We start from the raw sequence: 15,946 nt of genomic DNA on the forward strand, positions 1-15,946 counted from the left end.
TTTGAGTGAGACATCATTGTTCTGACCGGGCAAACTGTAGCCTTCACCCAAACCCGGACTAGCAATAGAGTGCAGATTAAGAAGAGTTTTCACATGTGTTTTAACATTTTTTTCTAGTTTAAGCATTCAAAAGATTTTACCCATTTAAGTGCAAGAAATTGCAAAAGATAGTACTAAATTCAGGAGCACCATTTCCTGTATGTGCACACACCCAAAGCCTGTACAATAGAGAGCCTATAGTCTCAGACAGCCAGTGCCAAAAGCAGTAGAGGCAATTGCCTAGCAAGGTAGCGGTGTCGATTGAATTTTTAGGTGTGTTAAACTGGAAGCGACTCTGTGCAGACAGATCAGTGTTTGACATTCAAAGTACCACAAGAGCTATAGAGAGGATGCAATCAAATTTACCTCAGTGGAACATGTGCATGGGTTTGAGCCTGTTTACAAACCTGTTGTCTTACAAATAGAACATTTAATGACACATTTTGCTCAAAAGTAATTTCATAACATAAATTGAAAATTTGAAATAACTTCCTTTTGTGATCTGACACGGTTTCACATCACAGCATGAGGAAAAACCATTATAGAGCCCGACCGATATATCGGCCGGCCTATATTATCGGCCGATATGAGCTAATTGCATTTAAATCGGCATCTGCGTTTATAACGGCCGATGAAACATGAGAAACAGAGTCTCATGCTTCACTCATGTTATGAGTGTTGCATAGTTTGCCCACCAGAGGGAGCTCTGCAACTCCCCAGTTGACAACAGCGCCAGAAATCCACTACAGAAGAAAGCTATCAGCCGAGCCACGGAGATGTACTTTTTTGACGGTGAGTCTGTCGTTCGTCATGTGAAATGATTGTAGATTTAGTTCATACAATGTATATAAAAACAGTGTGGTAGTTCTAGCTAACGGTCCTATCATTATCACTTCTAAATATTCTGTAACATCACTTACAGCCGCTAATGCATTGCTATATTAGATTAGCCACAAAGCTAATACCATGTTTATCAGTGGAGAAGAGCGTGAACGTTAATAAGAGGTCAAACTATAACGTTAGCGTTTAACTTATTCTAAATATATCTGCAGTGTTTCCCACATAGTGACCGCGTAACTGTGGCAGGGGGGCGCGTGTAGTCAATGACTAGAAGTTATGTACAGCGTGCCTCGAAAAAACAGCAACTGTTTACGTTATTCTAACGCTAACATAGCTTCCTTTTTAGCAGGCCCCTTAAATGCTTGCTATTAACTTGTTTGAAGATGGTTCTTCTCAAAATTGACAGCGGTGTGTTCATGACACTAACGTTAACCATTCAACTTCGAATTGATTCCGTAATCTTCCGGTAACAGTAGGCTAACTTTACTTTCGCCAGCGCATGACGATGTTTTTGATTCAGACTGTACAAAGAGAAGAGGAGAAGATATACGGGTCCGTTGTGAATGTGTCTGTGAGAGCAAATATAGTGTTTACAGTAACTACAGTAGGTGCGTCAGAAATGATTAAACCAGAGGGGACATGTAAATAAATGTGAGCTGAACAAGCGCTATTTTTTTCTTCTTTTTTACAGATTGTTTCAAAGCAGCTTTACAGACATAACAGGAAAATATTGTAATAATATAGTTAAATATAAGTAGGTAATAGGTAATACCTATTGCTTGACAAAAAAAAAAAATATTATATATATATATATATATATATATATATATATTTCTCTATATTTCTCATTTTTGCCTATGTAGGAGATCCCTGTTTTATTATTATTATAATTCTAATGATGACATGAGTAAAGATACATGGTGATATTATAATACACATGCTTATTCTTTCTCTGTCTCTCTTTCTGCCCTACAGATGGCTGAAAAAGGTGAACGCTGTAGCAGCAAAGTGTGGGACTACTTCTGCAAAGATTCCTCTAATGCAGTGTTCTTTTGATCATTAAAAAATATATACTTTTGATGTGCAATTGTTTAGTCATTGAGACTGTAATCTAAGGCTATTTTTAAACATAATCCCTTCTGGAAAATGGTTTATACAGCCCACATACATAGAACAGGCAGATATTTTGCTATTGAATGTTGTGTAAGTGTAGTTTATAGGAAATGGGTCTAATATCCAGTTTATTTTCAAAATCAAAATATCGGCTTATAAATCGGCTCTTTTCGAGTTAATATCGGCATCGGCCCCCAAAAATCCATATTGTTCGGGCTCTAAACCATTATATTATATAGTATTCTATGCAGTGATAAAGGCTGTTGTTGATCATTATATATACAGTGGGGCTCGAAAGTTTGGGCACCCCTTGCAGAATCTGTGGAAATGTGAATAATTTTCAAAAAATAAGAGAGATCATACTAAATGCATGTTATTTTTTATTTAGTACTGTCCTGAGTAGGATATTGTACATAAAAGATGTTTACATTTAGTCCACAAGACAAAAAAAAAAATCCTGAAATTATTAAAATAACCCCATTCAAAAGTTTGGGAACCCTTGGTTCTTAATACTGTGTGTGGTTACCTGGATGATCCACGACTGTATTTCTGTTGAGATGGTTGTGCATGAGTCCCTTGTTTGTTCTGAACAGTTAAACTGAGATCTGTTCTTCAGAAAAAATTTTAAGGTCCTGCAGATTCTTCAGTTTTCCAGCATCTTTGCATATTTGAACCCTTTCCAGCAGTGACTGTATGATTTTGAGATACATCTTTTCAAACTGAGGACAATTGAGGCACTCAAAACACAACTATTAAAAAAGGTTCAAACATTCACTGATGCTCCAGAAGGAAACAAGATGCATTAAGAGCTGGGGGTGAAAACTTTTGGAATTTGAAGATCAAGGTAAATTGTACTTAATTTGTGTTCTGTGAAACATACAAGTATCTTCTGTTGCTTACGAAGGGCAGAACTAAATGGAAAAAAAATTATATTTCAACAAAATAAGAAAAGTTTGGCCATCTTCATCGTGTTCAAAAGTTTTCACCCCCAACTCTTAATGCATCTTGTTTCCTTCTGGAGCATCAGTGAATGTTTGAACCTTTTTTAATAGTTGTGTTTGAGTGCCTCAATTGTCCTCAGTGTGAAAAGATGTATCTCAAAATCATACAGTCACTGCTGGAAAGGGTTCAAATATGCAAAGATGCTGGAAAACTGAAGAATCTGCAGGACCTTTAAGATTTTTCTGAAGAACAGTTCTCAGTTTAACTGTTCAGAACAAACAAGGGACTCATGCACAACCATCACAAAACAGAAAGACAGTTGTGGATCATCCAGGTAACCACACACAGTATTAAGAACCAAGGGTTCCCAAACTTTTGAATGGGGATATTTTAATAATTTCAGCATTTTTTTTTTTTTTTTTTTTTCTTGTGGACTAAATGTAAACATCTTTTATGTACAATATCATACTCAGGACAGTACTTAATAAAAAATAACATGCATTTAGTATGAGCTCTCTTATTTTATTTTTTTTAAATTATTCACATTTTCACAGATTCTGCAAGGGGTGCCCAAACTTTCGAGCCCACACACACACACACACACACACATATATACACACAAAATGAATTTGGATTGTGTTTGTATTTATTCACTTTTTTTTTTTTTTTTTTTTTGTTGTTTTTGGTTTAACTGCTTTAAATAACTTTTTTTTCCACTGTAGCGTATCAGGCCTGAACCAGACAAATTAAAGATTCGATCGTGAGCATGGTTGAAACAAGAGAAGACAAATTCCTCGGAAAGGCAACAGGATGTTGTAAATCAACTCCTAGCACCACAGTCTGAAGCTAGATAACCAGCCAGCTCTTTCACAGAACAGCTTTCAACATTAACACCATTAGAACAATTATTGACAATTTCAATTCGAAGAAGAGATTGTCAAATTTGGGTCAAGTAATCAAAGAGATGCACAGCGTTACCATCACATGTAAACCCATGATAGTAATCATGATCACAAGCTCTTTGGATTTACTTCCCCCACCTCGAAGGAAACCAGACTGAAATTCCTAAGGAGACCTGTTAACCTCTCTGGTCTTCACAGGACATATCCTTACTCCACAGAATGGCACAGAGAATGCCTTCCAATGCATATAGCACCAAAATGAACTCAAAAAAGACTTCTAAATGGATATCATTCCATTGCATAACTCCATATCATATATGTAACCCACACATTTGATTATTCCATTTTCTAATCACTTATTGTGTATGTCTTTTTAAATAACTCTTGAATAGCTTTAAGGGATCATATTTATGTTTAGTATGTGTGTGTTCGAATCTTCTTGCTTGAAACATTTCTGACCATCAGTTATTTGTCAAATGTATCATATTCTTGTTATAGGAATTATGTCCAAATTATACCCTGCAAGAGCGGGAAAATTCGGACCACGTGCTTGATAAGATAACATATGATTTATGAATGGGTGGGACAAACATCACAACACGCCGAGAAAAGACAATATCTAATTGGTCAAGACAACATTTGAGGTGTGGCCAAAAGGCCAGTTTAAATACTCAGGACACCATCAAATCTTGCTTTTAGCTTTTGCTTTAGCTTTTAGCCTTTGCTTTTAGCTTTTAGCTTGCGTTTAGCTTTTGCTATCAGTCATGCCGGCTTTTAGCCTGCTTTTAGCTTTTGGTTGTAGTTTAAGCTTTTAGTCATGCTTTTTGTCATCACTTTTAGCGTTCTTTGAGCGCGGTTCCAGCGTGCTTCGGCCTGCACGCCTGCTGCTTAGCCACGATGAGAAGAAACATCACCTAGTCTCGTCAAACTTTACTTCTGTTCTTTTACTTTAGTTTCTTTTCTTTTCCGTTTGAGGTTTCGTGTTCTAAGTTAAGTTTTGTAACGCCGTGTCTCTGAGTCTGACCTCGCGTGCCCGTCTGAAACTTCAACCAGACCACAACTCCGCATCTTCAGCCTACGCCCAACCACGGGCTTCCCAAGACTTCACTTCAACGACTACTGAACTTCCAGCCAATCAGCAACCTCGGGAAACCCCCTTTTCAGCGACAACAAAGGGAACCCCGTTACACAGGCATCACAAGTAACGTACCTCCAGACTCTGATCTGTACTGGTGTTATCTAATATAATTTTTAACCTAATTGATGAACTCAATGCGAGGGTTAATTAAGTGACTGATGGTTGTTCATGTCTATGCAATTTCACGTATTGCTGTAAACTTGGGATTTCACATTTTCATTCTCTTAAACTCATTCTTCCCTAACTTTCTATCTTCCTGCAACTTGTGTGAATGTGTGTGTGCAAATGATTCCCTTTGAGCTAAATTGACCTGTTTCCCTTACAGTATTATTGGTGGAGCAAATGCGGGCAGTTTAATCTAAATTGTGAGCATAAACCAAGTTATTTAATCTTTTCTGTTGCTGCGGATGAAAGATGAGAAGCTGAGTTGAGACGTGTGTGTGTGTGTGACCCGTGACGTAAGCAGCGCGCTACCGCTTGAATAGAATGAACGCAGAGGAGGCTGTAACTCCAGTCCGCCTCACCGTTGTTAAACGGCAGTAAGTGAACTTAAAGTTAACATCTGAGATCGTACAATAAGGTAGAAATTGAGCATGTTCCTCATTTTTTGTAATGCCTTGTTTATAGCTAAATTGATTTCACTGCGTGTTCCAGTGCCTCTCAAAAGCTATACTCCCGGCAGGGAATCTCAGTCACCGTTCGCTGAACGGAGCTAAACTGCTGTAACGTTAATTCAAAGGGAAATAAATCGGTGAATAAAGAATAGTGTTGAGCATGTTCCTCAATCTATTTATCAAAGCCTCGTTATTCATAGCTTGATTGCCAGTGTGTGTTCCACTGCTGAATCAAATGCTATTCGACTCCCTGGGTTAAACATTAGAGAACAATGTTTCCCTGTTCACCAAGTGAATGCAATATCGCTTAACACTGCGTGTGTCCGAGTGTGATGGGAGTGTTTTAAAAGCTTGATCAAGTGAATTTTATCTGTGTACCAACAGTGAAGGAAACCTGTTGTGTTTATGTGTCTAGAGAAACTGGCACGGAGATTCAGATCCGCTGAGATCGACCTCACTTTTCCCTTAACTACAGCACGAAGCTGTTATTTGAATTAAGTTAAAGTTAACTCTATACGAACTGAGAGTTTAAGTGCCACATCACAAAACCAACTAATGCGGGTGTTGTTATTTGTACAGTGTTGAAATGCGCCGACATTTCATGTAACATGCTTAACTGTACTTGCAATGCAACGATTCATGTGCTAGTCCACTAGAGTTTGTTTTGGTTGCCACAGTTACGACCGTGACACAGAAGTCTTAACCTGCTTCTGGAGCAACTTTGAACTGCGCACGCGCAGCGCATCGACGTTAGTGTAAACAAACTCCACGGTGTTGCCAGAGAATGTCTAATATGGCGAGAAGTTTCACTCTCACTACACTTCCGGCTTCTGAACTTGTTGCAATTCCACTCTGATTCCATATGAGGGCGCTCACAGGACGAGTGCAGAATGAATGGAGGTCAATGGCGGTATACCCCTCAAAATCCACTTTTCTCAGGATATAATTTTTTGTCTAGTAATTTGAATGTTGTATTAGAAAGGAGATGCAAAGAAATTACACATTGCTGGGTGTTTGATTTTTTAGAGTCACTTATTTGCTTTAAAAAGTCTTTTAAAATGTCAATGACGTCATACGTTATACGTTCATTAGCAGAATGCTAGCGTGTTATGGGCAACAACAACTCAGCCTGTAAGAAATCGAAAGGAAATAAGTACTTGTTCATTCAACTTTCGACCTATAACCCATATTGAACTTGCAAAATCTACAATCAGATCTGAGATTTCTCAACGGCAATCGGGTGAAAGGGACATATTTAGCCGTCTAGCCCCATAGACTCCCATTCATTTTGCACTCATGGCGATCGCCCCCAGTGGAGTTCTGGTGGAACTGCAACCAAAATTCGGTACAATAGGACTTAATAGGGAGTGGGAAGGCTCTCCGTAGACGGGTTCTGGTGTTGCTAAGCTAACGAAACAGTTGTATTTGCATTGAAGTCTATGCTAAAGCCACTAGCCTCATAGGTTAGCCGTTAGCATTAACATCCAGTGGTTGAATAGTGTCTGTGTGGGCAACGCTAAAGTGATTTAACCCTTTAAACATCTCAACTAACACTTGTTGGTCTCTTTCTCTCTCTTATTTCTCTCTTTTATCACGATACCATTTATTGGCATTTACTAGAAAGGGAAATATTGACTCACAATTATTAATTGTGTCAAATTCAAATTTAATTGCAACATTAAATTTATTTGGAATCATTCAAATTTCCCTCTCAGATCATTTCATATGATCATTACTTCTAGTATTCTCTTTGGGCCTAATTATTTTAGGTACGAACAAGACTTGAACTTTGAAAGTTTAAGTAAACTTGATCTACCTAATTTATTTATTACCCATCTGAATATATTCTATTCAGACCTGTACTTATTTTATTGCGTTTTACCCCTCTTTCTTCCTGTTTTGGTTATACATTTAGCCACTATTGTTTTATTTATAGATTTTCTCCTTTATTTAATTTAATTTTTGCTTATTTTGCCCATTTATTACTTTTTAATTTGACCTTTTCTTACCATTTCTTTCCTCTGTGTATCCTAGCTTGGGAACGACACACCTGAGCCCTAAAAGGAGACATTGTTATCCCTCACTACGAGTTCAAATAAATTAGAAAGACAAATCTCTTTCACTTAAAGTTTATTTTGTTTGATTAGTTGTGCAGCAACTAAAGCAACGCTCTCCTCGTAGATGATATAACCTCTACTGAGACTTACCATCTCCGTCCCCTCTCTCCTTTCCTTTCCTCTCCACTTTTAACATTTGTAGGGACATGTAAGAACCATCAATCAATTCTAAATGAATGAAATATGCAATCTTGTCAAAGAAGACGAATCATCCTTATGAATTTGATTGTAATCAACCCCTCCTTTGTTCTTCCTAACCTCCCTACATTTGGAAACGCAATCCAAGTTTTAGCATCTCATCCAACGCTGAGATTAATTTAATAGAGATATGTGTTGAACAACTGTCGCCTTCGCAGCCTCCCTGGTGAGCGGTCCAACTGTAAGGTGTACGGTGTCAATCCTGTCAAACCAAGGAAAGAGATATCAGCATTATTATTGTATTCTTTTGTCCAAAACAAGAGATTTAATAATATTGTTTACCTTCTTGATAACATTTAATTGGGAAAATTAAATTTCCTCATTTGAAAAACAGAAATTGTTGCTTGTCATTGAATTTGTTTTTCACCCCTTTCTCTCTTTTCCTCTTCCTCATTAGAGTGACAAAGTCTTCGCATCTCTAGACTACTTAGACACCCTGAGACCAACACAGTCATCACCACACTTTACTAGTGGTTCACAATCACTGACACAACACTTAGTTGTCCCACCACACATAGGCTTTTACTCAACACAGATCTGTGTCAGTCTCTCTTCTCCCCAGCGTGCCAACATGCCGCAGACTGCAGACCCCATCGCCCATGGGGAAGATGTGAACACTTGGCTGAGAGGCATGACAGACAGCCTCACCCCCAAGACATTTGAACTGTTATTATTTTTAATAATAATCCTAATCCTGAGAAGATTCCTGACACAAGATTCAAGCCAGAACAACAACCACGAGGAGCTAGTCAAGATCACCAGCTCCCTAAGCTATGCATTCACAACCCGGCTGAAACTGAGCGACAAGCACATCACCCACCTTCAAGAGGAGCTGACGTGCTCAACGTCGCATAGACAAGCTGGAAGTGAAAGTTCAAGATCAACTCAAAGCACCCAACGAGAGGGAGCAGGAAACAACGGAACAAGTTAAGAAGCTCCAAGCAGCCCTGGCAAGCAGCTCAGCTCAACCAGCAACATGCAACAGCTGCCCAGAGAGACCTGGTAAACAGACTCCAGTATGCTGAACAGCTACTAGAGAAAGCCAAGAATGACATCAGACACAAGAACTCTGAAATCAGTGCTGTGGAAGACCACCTTGAAAGGTACAGAACTGAAATGGACAATCTGACCCAACAACTAGACGATATCAACGATGAGCTCTACATGGTCAGAAAAGAACTCCAGTATGCTTACAAGCAGAAACAAGAGCCAAGAAAAGAGAAACTTCTCTTAGCCTCATCACTGCTGAGCAGAGCAGAGTCCCACATCCAAGAACTGGCATATGACGAAAGGAGTGAAGGGCCGCAACCCAATACCTCACTTGCCTTCGCCACACAACCCTTTCCTGCCAACGAAAGAAAATCTCCCGTCCAAGACCTTAGAGCTGCACACGGGATGACCATCAAAGACCTCAACAAGCTGTCTGAAAACATCAGCAGGTTCAACCCGAACTCCACAGAGGGCCACGACATCCAGGCTTACCTGCAAGATATCGAATTTCATCTGGAAATGAGACCTCATGTGACTGACAGAGACAGGTTATATATCCTTAGAGCCCGTTCAGTCCAGAGGTACGAAACTTCCTAGATCGACAGCCCAGTCAAAAAAAGTCAAACTACCAGTAGGGATGTAATGATATTGACGATATCGCGCTATCACGGTGGTAAACATGTCTCGATATCGTCGTGGTTGGGTTACAATATTAAAAGGACAGGTGTCCGTCAAAAAGCAAGAGGAATAAACACAGTCCCGCGGAACAAATCATTGTTAACTACATAGACCATGATCCTTTGCGCTGCGTCGTCACAACAACCGTTGTTAAGCCAATAGGATTGCACACTGCATGCTGTCCACACAAGCTCACAGCAAGCCAGCATGGCCGACAGCGATACTTGTAAGGATGAAAACAACAAAACCGAAGTTGAGATTGTGCCAGCCCCTGCAGCTTTTAAATCAGATGTCTGGACTGATTTTGGTTTCGCCGTGTCAAAAAATGCAAAAGGAGAGAAGGTGGTGGACAGACAATGGACTATGTGTCAGCTCTGCCACAGTAAACTGCGATACAACACAGGAAACACAAGCAACATGCGAAGTCATCTGACGACCCATCATCCCGAAAAGTTTGCAGATTCTCTCACAAAGAAAGTCCTGTCCGGTCAAAAAACCCTGAAGGAGGCATTTTCAACAACCATGCCACACAACAGCGCAAGGGCTCAAGAAATCACGAGGTACATCGCGGAATACATAGCGTGTGATTAACGTCCCTTTTCTGCAGTAGATGGCAAAGGATTTAAAAGGTTAGTGGCCAAGCTTGAGCCGAAGTATCAAATGCCGTCGCGGGCTCATTTTAGTCAAACTGTGTTCCCTGCTCTTTACCGTGAGACAAAAGAACGTGTCATGTTGAACCTTAAACAGTCTGAGTGCATTGCTATTACCACTGATGGGTGGACTTCCAGAGCGACTCACAGTTACATCACTATTACGGCACATGTTTTGACGAGTGAATGAGAAATGCAGAGTTACGTTTTACAAACTAGACAGCTTAGCGAATCGCACACTGGCGTAAACATAGCCGAAGTCCTTAAATCTGCAGTCAAAGAGTGGGAGCTGGACAAGATTTGAACAAGGATCGCTGTTGTTACTGACAACGCAAGCAACATGCGAGTAGCAGTAAAGGAAGCCGAACTGTCCCCTCACATACGGTGCTTTGCGCACACACTAAACCTGGCCTCCCAAGCAGGTTTAAAGGTCAACGCAGTGATCCGCCTCCTCGGTAGAGTCAGACGTGTAGCAAGTTTTTTTTCACCGCAGTTCTACAGCCACAGCCGTGCTGACCACCAAACAAAAACTACTCAATCTCCCTGTACAAAAACTCATTATTGATGTAGTGACAAGCTGGAATGGCTCTCTGGACATGGTGGAGCGCTACCTTGAACAGAAACAAGCTGTTGCTGCAGTCCTACTGAGTGATGAACTGAGACACAAGTCACGTGAAATTGACACTTTGGACACATCTGACATTGTAAATGCAGAGGATCTTGTGAAGATTCTTTTACCAATAAAAAAGGCCACAACTGTTCTCTGTGATGAGTTGCAACCAACAATATCTCTCATTTCACCACTAAAACAACTGATTCAAGACAGCATGGCCACAGATAATCACGACTCAAATGCCATTGCTCCGATGAAGGTAGCCATTCTGAAGGATCTTACTGACAGATACCAAGGAGAGGATGAAAAGTTCATGCAGGAGAGCAGTGCTTTGGACCCACGCTTTCGGACCTTGCAACATCTAGGCAGTGGAGAGAGAGAGAGGACGTCTTTGAAAGAATAAAGTTCAAAGCATCACAGATGCAACAACAGGTAACAAATGTTAACGCTGTGCCATTGAGAAAATTGAGAGAAATACAATTAAATGTAACAAAATGCTGATATAATGTCTTTTTATCATTTATGAACCAGGACCAAGATGTGCTGCCCAGGAGCCCACATCCAGCAGATCTGGACGACAGCAGCGCGAGCTTTGTGCCTCCTCTTAAGAAGCATGCCCTTGAGGACCTCCTTGGCTCTTCTTTTAGCAGTAATCAAGTCACAGGTGGAATTCAGGCAGAAATCGACTCTTACTGCAAAGAAGCATTAGTTTCTCTGTCTGCTTGCCCTCTTAAGTGGTGGAGAGACAATGCAGGGCGGTATCCTATTCTGTCTTCATTAGCAAAGACCTACCTGTGTATACCCGCTACCTCGGTGCCCAGTGAAAGGGTATTTTCAACAGCAGGGGATATTGTAAATGCCCAGAGGTCTCTTCTTCTCCCTTGCAATGTAGATCTTTTGATCTTTCTAAAGAAAAACTTGAACATAAGCTAAATGATAGGTCAGTGTTTTTTTAAAAGGCTTTTTGACTGACTATTTTAAGTTTGTTATGTTCCTAAATACCAGTTTTAAAAGGCTGCTTTTATTTGCCTTGCACATTTAAACCTGACTTAACTTGATCTTTGTTTGCACTTAAAGGGAATTCCCTATTGTTTACAATTGTTCTAGTTGCTTCTTAACTTGAACATTGCACAGAAGAATCAGTTATGCAACCAAATATTACTATACAGAATATTGATGTTCCTGACTACAACTTGCACTTTAATAGCACTATGTGATCAGTGTTTTATGTTGTCATGGATCCATAAATACAACAATAAATTGCCTGTTGACTGGCAAAAGCAGAATAAATGTCAGTATTTTTTCGCTATTATCATCACAAACACTATCTTGAGCTATTTAACAATACCGTGAGCTTTTCCACAATATCGCAATAAGTATCGTACCGTGAGGTCAATATCGAAATTGTATCGTACCGTGAGATTTTGATATCGTTACATCCCTAACTACCAGCGACTTTGTGAGGTCCTGATTAAAGAGTTTACAGACCCAGAGTCTGAACATGGACTGTTGACTGCCTTGGAAACCAAACAAGTTCGACAAGAGACTCCACAAGCTTACTACAAACCGACTCCGACAAGCCTACTTTGGTGCTCACAACAAGCCTGACCTTGAAGAGGATTTGAACTTCAAAAGCCTCTTCCTAAAGAATCTGCACCCTGGAGTCAGCCACCATCTAGGCGTCATGGCCTGTCCACGCTCCATGACCATCCAACAGTTGCGTGACCTAACACAGAAGGCCTATAACAAGCAAAAGGCCTCAAAGAAAGGTAACAAAACATCCACACTCTTGAACTCCAACAATGCCGACTAGTGGTTAAAGTAGTCGATCACTCGACTACTCGACTAGTCTGTGTAACCCCTAATGGTGGAACACATGAATCTCACTCCTGGAAGAGCAGGTGTTTGTGGACCAAGAAAATGAGGGTAAATGTTTTTTTTTTTTTATTTTTATTTTTTATTTTTTAAAGACTCTAAAATTAGTTACATATGTATTCACTGTGCCCATGTACTTTTGTCATTTTTTGTTTGATTAATGGCTACTTAACATTAATGTAAAAATGTTAGAGGAAATGCCATTGCCACAGACTCCGACTTAACCACATTCTATTATGTTTATTTTCTTGTTTAAATAGTAGCTGTTTAACAAATGAAATACATTTTTTAAAATGTAGTATTCACAATAAATACTACACATGTTGTGCTAAATTAGAAGACTCTTTTTTTTACTTTAGTCCACAAATGTGTTATTGTTTGTGATGCACTTGATTAAAACGTTTTATAGACGTTCAGGTCTAACTGGACCGATTTTGGAATTTTTTAGAACATTTGTCAAGTTCAAATGTGACTTTCACGATGTTGCACAATGGGTGTGATTGTATATGCAGGCTTATACTTAAATTATGCAGCAAAACATCTTATTAACTTCCAGATGATTACACATTTAAGCTGTGTCCCAAAGTTGAGTGTGCACACTTCGAAGGCCACGGACTTCGAAGACCAACTTTAAATGCTTGGAGCTTACTTGAATAATGTAATGATACATACGAAAAACTACAAAATACACACATAGCAGTTCAAATGCTGACTGATATCTTACAAAGGTGCAATTTTATGTAGTTTATTGTCTTGACCATGTAGACAGGTTTGCAACCCGTATTTTTTTAGGCAGTTAACCATAAAAATAAAACTGTATTTAAAAAATAGAGCATAGTACAGCTTAATGTCCAGCAGCTTTAAATTTAATAACCTTGAACATATTTAGAAGTAACTGCAACATACACAGAAGTGCAGCAGTATTATTAATGTAAAACCATCCTGACAAATTCTCTTTTTCAAGACAATACTGCACATACCTTTACTTTTACTCTCAATACCTGAAGTATATTAGAGTATGCAAGATAATACTTTTACTTAAAGGATAGTTCAGCCAAAAATTAAAATTGTGTAATCATTTACTCACCCTTCAGTTGCTCCAGGTTTGTAATTTATATTTTTGTGTGAACTATCCCTTCAGCTAAAGTAGTAAATATGACTAGTAATTTTTCCCCTATATGGTATTGGTAGTTACTAAAAGTAGTTTACTAAAGTATGTCAATACTTCTTGTACTAATTACGTTGTCATAGCTCTAAACAATTTCTCTTTTCCTTCTTTCCCTAAATCAGACCAGACCCCTGTGCAGGATAAAGCTGAATGTGCCCTGGACAGGCGTTTAATAGTTTTGTTCTGAGCAGGGAGACCCTGACTGTGCTGCTGGATCTTCTGGGAAGTGAACGGCAACATGGATGGTGTGCCACGATCCAGACCCTGGTGTTTCTCTTCTGTCTGCCAGCGGTACGTCATCCAGATGGTCTCCAGAGTGTTTGACATGTGCCTCGTTCCATTGTCACCGCATCATCCTCCGAGTCTCTGAGGAGGTGCTGGCCATTCACCAAGAGATTGACCTCCTGAAGACCCCAGAACACACAGAGGCAGGGCCGGGCTCAAACTGATGTTGTTTTTCTGATGGTAAACCTAAGCTATGTTGTAAATGGTTGTAAAAAAGTACTGTACTTTCTATTATGTATAGAACAATTTGTTTTAATGTGTAAAAAAGTATTTACAGGACAAACAAATAAACATAAAATAATGTTTTGTGAAAAAAATAAGCTACATTAAAAAAAATGTACATAAGCACTTTTATTTTATTTACACATGTGAATATGCAAAACAAAAATACAACGTGTACAGAAAGTACTCAGGCTTATTTACGAATAAATTACAAAAAATGAATAATGTATACAATTTATGCATTTCATTTTTAACTTGTTTTATTTAAATAAACTACAGAAATTAGGTTGTTTCATTGACAATATGACATTTAAAAATATATATTGGAAAAACTGTAATGTACTCATTTTTTTCCCCCACGGTTTTCTCTTGGCTAATGAAGAATGTATTTGTTTGAGTTTGATGTCCTCCCTGTCCACTCGCTCCCTCGCCTGTCTCAGGACACTTCACAAATAAACCATGCCTGTTAACAACAAAAACACATGTTCACTTTCTCCAGAATAGTATTAAAACAAAAGAAAATGGAAACACTTATGAAAAAAGACAGGTTTGCAATCTTAACATTAGAAAATAAGACACAGCAGGACATGCATACAAAATACTGAAGTGCTAAAGTTTGGTTAAAACATTTGTAGACATCTCTTGCATGACTGCACTACAGAAGCAACAAAGGGAAAGACCATTGCCTTATATAGTGGCTGTCTTATTGTTTGTGGGCTTTATGTTAAAAAAAAAAAAAAAACTGTCTTTAAACACTTTCGCTAGGTATTTGAGTAAATGGAAACACAATACTTACATTTCAATGTGAAGTCCTCCACAGAACTCTCACCTTGCCTCTGAATATAAACATCTTCGTCCTATGCACGCAAGTGATTCTGGGATATGGTAGGGTGCGAAGTGTCCATAAGATGTACACTTCATTTACATGGGAAATAAAGGGCGCATTTGAAGTCGCTTTCGAAACTCGTCAGCCTTCGTCGCTCCGCGGTGACGCATTCGCACTTCAAATGCGGTCTTCGAAGTGCGCATTCTGACTTTGGGACATCTTACGTCGTGACGCTGTGACGCAATCGCACTTCACATCTGCACTTCGGAGTCCACACACTTCAGTTTGGGACACCCTTCGTCGCGCCACTGTGACGCATTCACACTTCAAATGCGCACTCCGGAGTCCATGCACTTAAGTTTGGGACACAGCTTTAGACGTCCAGGGACGCACAGAAAAGACGTGGAATTCACGGCCTGATGAGGTCAAAGACGTCCGTTCAACTTTCATTTTGGAACTATTTGGACTTGGACTTTACGGAGGGATGTCTTCAACGGTCATTAAACGTTCAAATGTTTGCAGGGCATACTTTTGCAAGGCGCAAACGACAGACACAGTGGGGGTGGTGTCAGGCCTCAGAGAGGCTTTTATTAACAGAAAATAAACCAAAATGGGGAAATAAGTGTCCAAAAGGGGAGGTGTGTCCAAAATGAACAGGGAATCTTGTGTCCTTGTCGTGCTGCGGGGTTCGTGTAGGTGGGGCAGTGTTCAGGAGGGAAGGGTCCAGGTAAGGGGC

The 15,946-nt window shown here is 39.5% G+C and overlaps 1 long non-coding RNA gene across 1 annotated transcript; it reads left to right on the forward strand.

Moving 5' to 3' along the window:
• The first annotated feature begins 9,319 nt into the window (after window positions 1-9,319).
• Window positions 9,320-12,101, forward strand: LOC109057742. The gene is made up of 2 exons (XR_006158429.1): window positions 9,320-11,266; window positions 11,366-12,101. It is a non-coding gene; the product is annotated as an uncharacterized LOC109057742 (long non-coding RNA).
• The last annotated feature ends 3,845 nt before the right edge of the window (window positions 12,102-15,946 follow it).

The sequence above is a fragment of the Cyprinus carpio genome, chromosome B24 (genome assembly GCF_018340385.1).
Source record: "Cyprinus carpio isolate SPL01 chromosome B24, ASM1834038v1, whole genome shotgun sequence".
In the NCBI taxonomy this organism is placed as follows: Eukaryota; Metazoa; Chordata; class Actinopteri; order Cypriniformes; family Cyprinidae; genus Cyprinus; species Cyprinus carpio.